Here is an 8,682-nt window from a genome sequence, read left to right on the forward strand (position 1 = left end):
TAAATGATGTCATAATGAACATAAAGGTGCATATATCTTCAAATTAGCATTGTTGTTTTCCTTGGGTAGATAGAATCTACCCAAGTAGATGGGATTACTGGGCCATATGGTAATTCCATTTTAAATTTTTTTTGAGGAACTCCATACTTTTTTCCCTAGTGGCTGTACCAGTTTGCATTCCCACCAACAATGCACAACAGTTCCTTTTTCTCCACATGTTTGCCAACACTTGTTATTTCTTGTCTTTTTGATTCTAGCCATTTTGACAGGTGCAAGGTCATATCTCACTGTGGGTTTGATTTGCATTTCCCTGATGATTACTGATGTTGTACATCCTCTCATGTGTCTGCTGGCCATCTGTACATTTCTTTGAAAAAATGTCTGTGTATTCAGGTCCTCTGCCCATTTTAATTGGATTATTTGTTAAAAGTTTGCTAAAATGTAATTATCTTTTAAACATTAAGAAGTGAAATAATACTTTTGCGTGTATTTACCCATTTACTACTTATCGTATTCTCTTTGCATAATTTCATGGTTTTTATTTCTGCTATCATTTTTTTTGTCTTTAACATTTCTTGTCAAAGTTCCTTTAACATTTCTTATAGTGGAAGTCTGCTGGCAACAAGTTTCCTTAGCACTGGTCATCCAGAACAAGCCTTTTTCTCTTCATTTAAAAATATATTTTAATTGGATATAAAACAAATTGATATCTATAAGAATAACAAATGCATTATATCGACAAATTCTTAATTTTATCCCTAAAGATAATATTGCCATCCCTTCTGGAGTGGGTTGTTTCTATTTCTCATCAGAAACTTATGTTAATTTTTATGTTTGTTATTTTGTTTATTTTGTTTTCATATTGTTGAATTTCTTTGATGAATAGATTTTATGGTTTTGATTATGATTCAAATTTGGGAAAGGTTATCTTTCTACCTTTGTTTTCTTGGACTTCAGTTACACGTATGTACAACCACATGTTGTTGCCCCACAGATTACTCAGACTTTTCATTCTTTTCATTCTGTTTATGCTCCATGTGAATAATTTCCATTGCCTTTCAAGTTTATTAATAATGTATTCTTCAGAGTCTACTATGCTATTAATCATACTCAATGGACTTTTTGGTCTATTCATTTAATTTTAATAGCTTTACTGAGTTATAATTGACATAAAAAGAACTGCATATATTTAATGTGTGAAATTTGATGAATTTGGACATGCAAACACCCATGACACCATCACCACAATTAAGATAACAGGTATATCTCACTTTAAGAAATTCCTTCTTTCCATTAGTTGTTGCTTTTCATTTTGGATTGTGTGTGTGTGTGTGTGTGTGTGTGTGTGTGTGTGTGTACGTATGTGTGTGTATAAAAACACTTAATATAAGATCTATCCACCTTCTTTATTTTTGTTGCTTATTTATTTTTGAAGATAGAGAGAGAGTGAGCACCAGCAGGAGAGGGGCAGAGAGAGAGGGAGACACACAAACTGAAGCAGGTTCCAGGCTCTGAGCTGTCAGCACAGAGCCCAGTGTGGAACTCAAACTTACGAGTCAAGCCATGAAATCATGACCTGAGCTGAAGCCAGACACTTAACCATCTGAGCCACCCAGGCACCCCAGAGATCTATACACCTTATTAACAAATTCTAAAGTGCACAATGTGGCATTCTTAACTATAGATATTATGTTGAACAGTAGAACAGTAGAACTTATTCATTTAGCATAACTGAAACTTCATAGCCACTGAATAACAATTCCCCATTTTGTCAGCTTCCAGCTCTGACAACCACTAATGTATTCTGTGCTTCTGAGTTTGACTACTTTATATAACTCATATAAGTGGAATCCTGCAGTATTTGTCCTTCTGTGATGGAATTTATTTAACTTAGTAGGATGTTCTCCAGGTTCATCTATGTTGTTGTAAATGACAGAATTTCCATCTTTTTTAAAAAGCTGAAATATATGTGTATATATATATATATATATATATATATATATAGGTAGATAGATATAGATATAGATAGATATAGATAGATATAGATATAGATATATACACACATTTATATATATTTACATATACACATATATGTGTGTCTATATATATGTATATACACATTTTCTTTATATATGCATCTGTCAATGGATGCTTAGGTTGGTAAAGCTACAACAATGAAAATAATATGGTACTGGCATTAAGACAGACATACAGACCACTGGAAAAAATATAGAGCTCAGAAATAAACCCCTGTATATATGGTCAACTGATCTTTGACAAAGTTGCCAAGAACACACATGTGGAAAGGATGGTCTTTTCAACAAATGACATTGGAAAAATTAGATATGCATATGCAAAAAAGTAAAATTGAATCCTTATACTATATGCAAAAATAAACATAAAATAAAGACTGAAACTTTCAACCTGAAACTATAAATTTCCTAGAAGAAAACATAGGGGAGAACTTGTTGACATTGTTCTTAGCAATGGTTTCTTGGATATGACACTATAAGCATGGGAAAAAAAGCAAATATAGCAAGTGGGGCTACATTAAATTAAAAGAATATTTTTTTATTTTAGATAGTGAATTGGATCCTTTTTAAAAGTTTTTTTTTTAATGTGGTGTGTGTGTGTGTGTGTGTGTGTGTGTGTGTGTGAGTGTGTGTGAGAGAGAAACAGACAGATAGACAGAGAATCCCAAGCAGGCTCCATGCTGTAAGTGCCGAACTCCACACGGGGCTCAAACTCATGAACTGAATCGTGAGATCATGACCTGAGCCAAAATCAAGAGTTGGGCACTCAACCAACTTAGCCACCTAGGCTCCTCTGGATCTTTTTTATGTTACATTTCCCTCCTCATTATCTTCATGTATTTTTTCTATCTTGATTTTACTTTTAATAGCTTTTTTATTGTGTTAGCTTATTCTACCATCTCTGTCTTTGGACTTCTTTCTATTCTCGTTATTTTTCACATATTCCCATTTCCAAGCGTGTCTAGTAACTTATTATTGTTGTTGAACATCTTTTGAACTTCTTAGACTTTCCTTAATACACATTTCGTCCTTTTTTTCTGGTTGGCTGTTAAGTTACTTTTAGTTCTGTATGATCATTTTGAGGCTTATTTTAATGTTTTATTAAGATTGTCTAAAATAACATTTACTCTCTGAGTAATTTATCTTCATTACTTAGGCATGACCCTCTGGAGTTTCTAGTAAATGTTGTATTTGATTACTGAAGCCTTTGTGATCTGATGGGGGCAGAAATAATTCCCAGCTCTTAGGTGACTTCTGGGAACAAGTCAGCTCCCAGCTAGTCACTCTATTGCATCACCCTGTGGAGTTAGATCCTATATATGAATATCTTAATATTCAATAAAGATTCAAGGGAATGCAGACTTTTGAAGTTCTTTTCTTGACTATTTCCCCTCTCTTTAGATCTCTATCCCACCACCTGCGGCTACATCTATGAACCCTGATCTGTGTCTCCTCAATTTAGTAAGACTGCCACACTCTATTGATCTTCTTTCCTGCCCTGTGATTCAGAATATGCCTCCTGGCATGAAGCCTGGACAATCTTAGGTTCACCTCATTTTTCCTTTTCTCAGTACTACAGCCCTGTGCTCCCTGTTGTCTATTGTCTGAACACAGTTAAGTACATTTTAAGACAGAAGGCCAAATTCAGTCCATCTTACTCCATCATTGCCAAGATGAGAGGGAGGAAAGGTAAACAAACATTTTGAGTTACTATCATAATTTTATAATCTCCGTCTTTTTTTAGTTTCAAAATAATAAAACCCATGAATATAATACATGATCAGGATAAATTCCAGGAAATAAATTGATGTTACATGTTCTTGAGATCAAATACCCATTTTAAAATTAGGATATCTATGCATCTGAATATTTCGCCTACTAGATAAATACAAACATACTAATGTAAACAATGCTTGTGAAATGCATGGTTGACTCTGTTATTCTAAATATGTAAGTCAGTCTCAGGCATTAGAAAATAGTGAAGTGCATGCAGCCAAATTTGATTTCTTCCATAGCAACTACATACTCCAACTTGCCATTTTCTTCTTGTATAGACACAATCCAATTATAACAAAAATGCAGCAAAATTAAACAAAATGTATTTTCTTAAAAGGTTCACTTGAGAATTCAATAATTCCAAAAGTTGATAAGTCAAATAAGATATAGCATGTCACACCCTTTAGAAAACTCTGGTGCCTGTAAAATAATTAAGTGTGAGGTTTAAAACAATATTGACCACATAAAATTAATTTGCCCATTAACACACAAGTATAATTAGTTTTATCTTGTTCTAAGAGACCACATTTTGAAACATCTAAACTGCACACTAGCCACTGAATAATAAAGATGGGTTAATTTAGATAGGTTAATTTTTCTTCATTAATACATAATTGTGATAAATTAAAGACTTGTTACTAAGTCTTTTTAGATGTCTATCAATTTGGGGAGAAAATAGTAAAACTACAAATGAATATTTAGATTCTATAAAATGAAGCTAAAATTTGTTTAAAAACTGTCAAATGTTTGAAGAGTACAGTTTTATATTAATTTAATATATAATTCTGGTATTCATTTGATGATTAAGAAAACAAACTTTCATCATTTATTTAATTAAATGAACTAATCACTTTTATTGTATTTGAAACACAAAATCATGCAGGACCTTTTACTGTCTCTTCCTCCCCACTCCTCCAGTCTTTCATGAAAGAATTTATCATTCCCCCTTGTCTTTCCTTGAATCTTATGGTCTTACCCCATATACACTCTCTCTCCCTTCCCCCAACTCACATACACACACACACACACACACACGCACACTCTCTAAAATAAAATAAATAAAAGTTGTGTACTTCAAATCAAAGGCTAGTAGAAATATATCCTGCTGCTCAATGATGCTTAAGCTGTTGTAAAGATCTCTTATTTCCACTAAGAAGCATTTTATTACAAACAATAACCTTCAATTATTTTAGCTTGAACAATAGTTTTTGTTTGTTTGTTTTTTGTTTGTTTTGTTTGTTTCTTAATTAACATAGGAATTGGTGGTCCATTGGCAGGCAAATGTTAGGACTGATTTACTCAGACTTCTGCTTACTATCCTCACCTGTTTTCTTTTCCCCCATATTGAGGAAACATGGCTGCAGCATTTGCAAGTGTATGCAGACATAGAATGCCCTTCTCTTTCTTGGATCTCTTTTGAGAAGATGGGAAACTTTTCCTGGAAGCACCCAGAAACTCCTACTACCTGTGTTAAGACTTGGCTTACAAGTACATTGCTAATTCAGTCTTTGTCATTAGATCTTGAATTATGCTTATTGGGTTCCATTAATTACTGGAGAAAAAATGGATACCATGAAAACTTCCATGGTTCACATTATGCCCATCATTAAGTGAAAGAGTAGGTGAGTGAAAATGCATAGAGACCCAAAGTCAGGAGGATTAAAATCATACATAGGGAGAATGCTGGAAGAAAGAGAGAGAAAGAGAGACAGACAGACAGAGACAAAGACAAAGAGAAGGAACTGGAATTCTATTTTGGCTTAATTGATTGAAATACTTTTCAGGATTTAGGAAAGGAGAAAAATAATGGGCAGCTGTGGTGTGGGAGAGTAAGAAAATAGGTTAGAAAGAATATTGTAAGGAGATCGGCTATGATTTGTATTTGGCTGTGTTTTATAGTCGAAATAAATACTTCCTTATTGCCCTAGAGACTTAAAAACTATGTAAAAATTTTGTTGAGCTGTTATTTTGTTTCATTGAAGCTCTGCAAAATATGCCTTCAATTTGATTATCATCCTAAGTTTTTTTTTAAATAGTATTGATTAGTAAAGACAATAAATAAGTATCGATAGATGTTACATCTACAAAAGTTGTGTACTTCAGATCAAAGGCAAGTCTTAAAATTTATACTCCTGAGTCTGTAAATTAAAATGATATAGCAGGGGCACCTGGGTAGCTCAGTTGATTGAACATCTGACTCTTAATTTCGCCTCAGGTCATGATCCCAGGATTGTGTGATCAATCCTGGTGTTGGACTCCATGCTGAATATGGAGCCTGCTTAGGATTCTTTCTTTCCTTCTCCGCCCCCCTCTCCCCGCCTCACCCCCACCCACTCTCTTCCTCTCCCCCACTCACATATGCTCTCTCTTTCTAAAATAAATAAAAACTAAATAAAAATAAAATGATATAGTAGAAAGTCTAGAAAGTAGCTTTAGGAAGTATGGAGTTTTGTTACTAGATGTGTCACTCATATTTATGACTTAAAGTAAGAAAATAAATTATATGCCTAGAAGTAGAATTCATGGGTCAGAGAGTAGGCATGTGTTCAGTTTAAAAATTTTTTTTATTATGTTTATTTACTTTGAGATAGAGAGATAGAGTCAGGCGGCGGAGGGGCAGAGAGAGAGGGAGACACAGCATCTGAAGCAGGCTCCAGGCTCTGAACTGTCAGCTCAGAGCCCGAAGCCAGGCTCGAACCCACAAGCCTGCGCTGAAGTCAGACCACTTAACTGACTGAGCCACTCAGGAGCCCTTGCATGTATTCATTTTTATAAGATGTCAAACAGTTTTTATAAATAAACACATTTACATTTTCACCAGCAAAGTAAGAATCAAGTTGGTCCACTTTCTTACCAACATGTAGTATCACAGCTTTTGAAATTTAGGCATCCTCCTGCTTGTAATGTTATCTCTGCATTTTCCATTACATTTCTCTGATTTAATGATGTGAAAGGAGCATTTAACATAGGCCCTTGCGTAGCTTCTTTTATGAAGTGCTTGTTCAAGTATTTGCCCATTATTTGTCTTCTTACTGATCTGCCTATGTGAAGATTGTGAAGACGTTTTCTTTAAGCTTGCTCTTTGAAGCTTTTCAGTTTGACATTTACATTTAGGTCTCTGATCTATTACACATTTTTATAAATCATCCAAAGCAGGTGTAAAGGTTCACGTTTTTCTACACATTTATTCAGGGTTTTTTCCACCACCATTTGCACAAAACATTCCATCCCTAATATTGAACATACGATTAAAAGTTACCAAACTTAAAAAAAATACAGATTAAGATGTGCCATGATTTAAAACAACAAATGCTGAGATGAGCCAGATTTTGGATTAGCAGACAAAGCCTTAAAACAGCTATGTTAAATGTATGTAAACACTTCAAGGAAAAATAAGGACAGATTATTATATGAGGATTATTAGGTAAAAATATAAACTTAAGAACTGGAAAGTATAATATGGGAAATGAGATGTACCTATAATGATCTTAATAGCAGATTGATGATATTGGAAAAAAGCTTCAGTAAATGTGAAGGCAGACCAATAGATATTCTTCAATCTGCAGAACACCGAATAAAAAATAATTAAAAAGAAAAGGAATAGAGCATCAGTGAAGGACAGTATTGAGAAGAAAGACAAGGTGGAAAACGGTTTTATAGAAATAATCACCTCAATTTACTACATATAATAAAGTACGAAAACATATAGAAGCATGAATCTCACCAAACTCAAAATAGCATAGATACAAAGATGCCAAGGGGCATCATAGTAAAACTGGTAAAAGGCAAAGAAACAGAGAATATTGAATACATCCAGAGAAAACAGTTTCCATTTAAGGAAACATTGATACACATGGTGTCTAAAGTTGCATCATAATGAAGGCTAGAAAAGAGTGGAATGATATCTTTAAAGTACCAACAACAATTTTACAAACTTTATCAACATCCAGTGAAAATTCATTAAAAAATGAAGGCGATATAAACACATGTTCACATAACTTGTTTTTTTTTTTTTTTTCTTGAATGTTTATTTATTTTTGGGACAGAGAGAGACAGAGCATGAACGGGGGAGGGGCAGAGAGAGAGGGAGTCACAGAATCGGAAACAGGCTCCAGGCTCTGAGCCATCAGCCCAGAGCCTGGCGCGGGGCTCGAACTCACGGACCGCGAGATCGTGACCTGGCTGAAGTCGGACGCTTAACCGACTGCGCCACCCAGGCGCCCCAGATAACTTGTTTTTTAACGACAGCTTTCAACTCTATGGTTGGCAGAATTGTGTTTCCATGCCCTAATCATGAAGTTTAACTATATTACCTTACATGGAAAAAGGGATTTTTGCTGATTTTATACTCGGGATATTATCTCGGATTTTATGGGTGTACCTGATGCAATCAAATGTGTTTTTAAAAGCAACAGAAGGAGGCAGAAGGAGAAGTTGGAGAGATTCAAAAAAGAGAAGGATTCAATATATGATTGCTTCTTTAATGATGAAGAAGGTCTCAAGCGAGAACCAGAGAGACACCTCTAGTAGCTGAGGGTGAACGAAGATATCAGCCTCAGGGAACTGGACTCTGCATGAGTCTGGAAGTAGATTCTTCCATTGAGTCTCCAGAGAACAGGACAGCTTGCCTGACACCTGGCTTTTAGCCTTGTGCAACTCTAGCAGAGATTGCAGGGAAGCCAGCTTGACCTTCTGAAGCCAGAAGTGTGAGATAACAAATGAGTGTTTGATGGTAGGAATTTACCCAAGGGATACAGGAGTGCTGATACATAGGGGCACTTGTAATCCAATGTTTATAGCAGCACTTTCAACAACAGCCAAATTATGGAAAGAGCCTAAATGTCCATCAACTGATGAATGGACAAAGAAGATG

This window comes from Felis catus, chromosome A1, assembly GCF_018350175.1.
Source record: "Felis catus isolate Fca126 chromosome A1, F.catus_Fca126_mat1.0, whole genome shotgun sequence".
Taxonomy (NCBI): Eukaryota; Metazoa; Chordata; class Mammalia; order Carnivora; family Felidae; genus Felis; species Felis catus.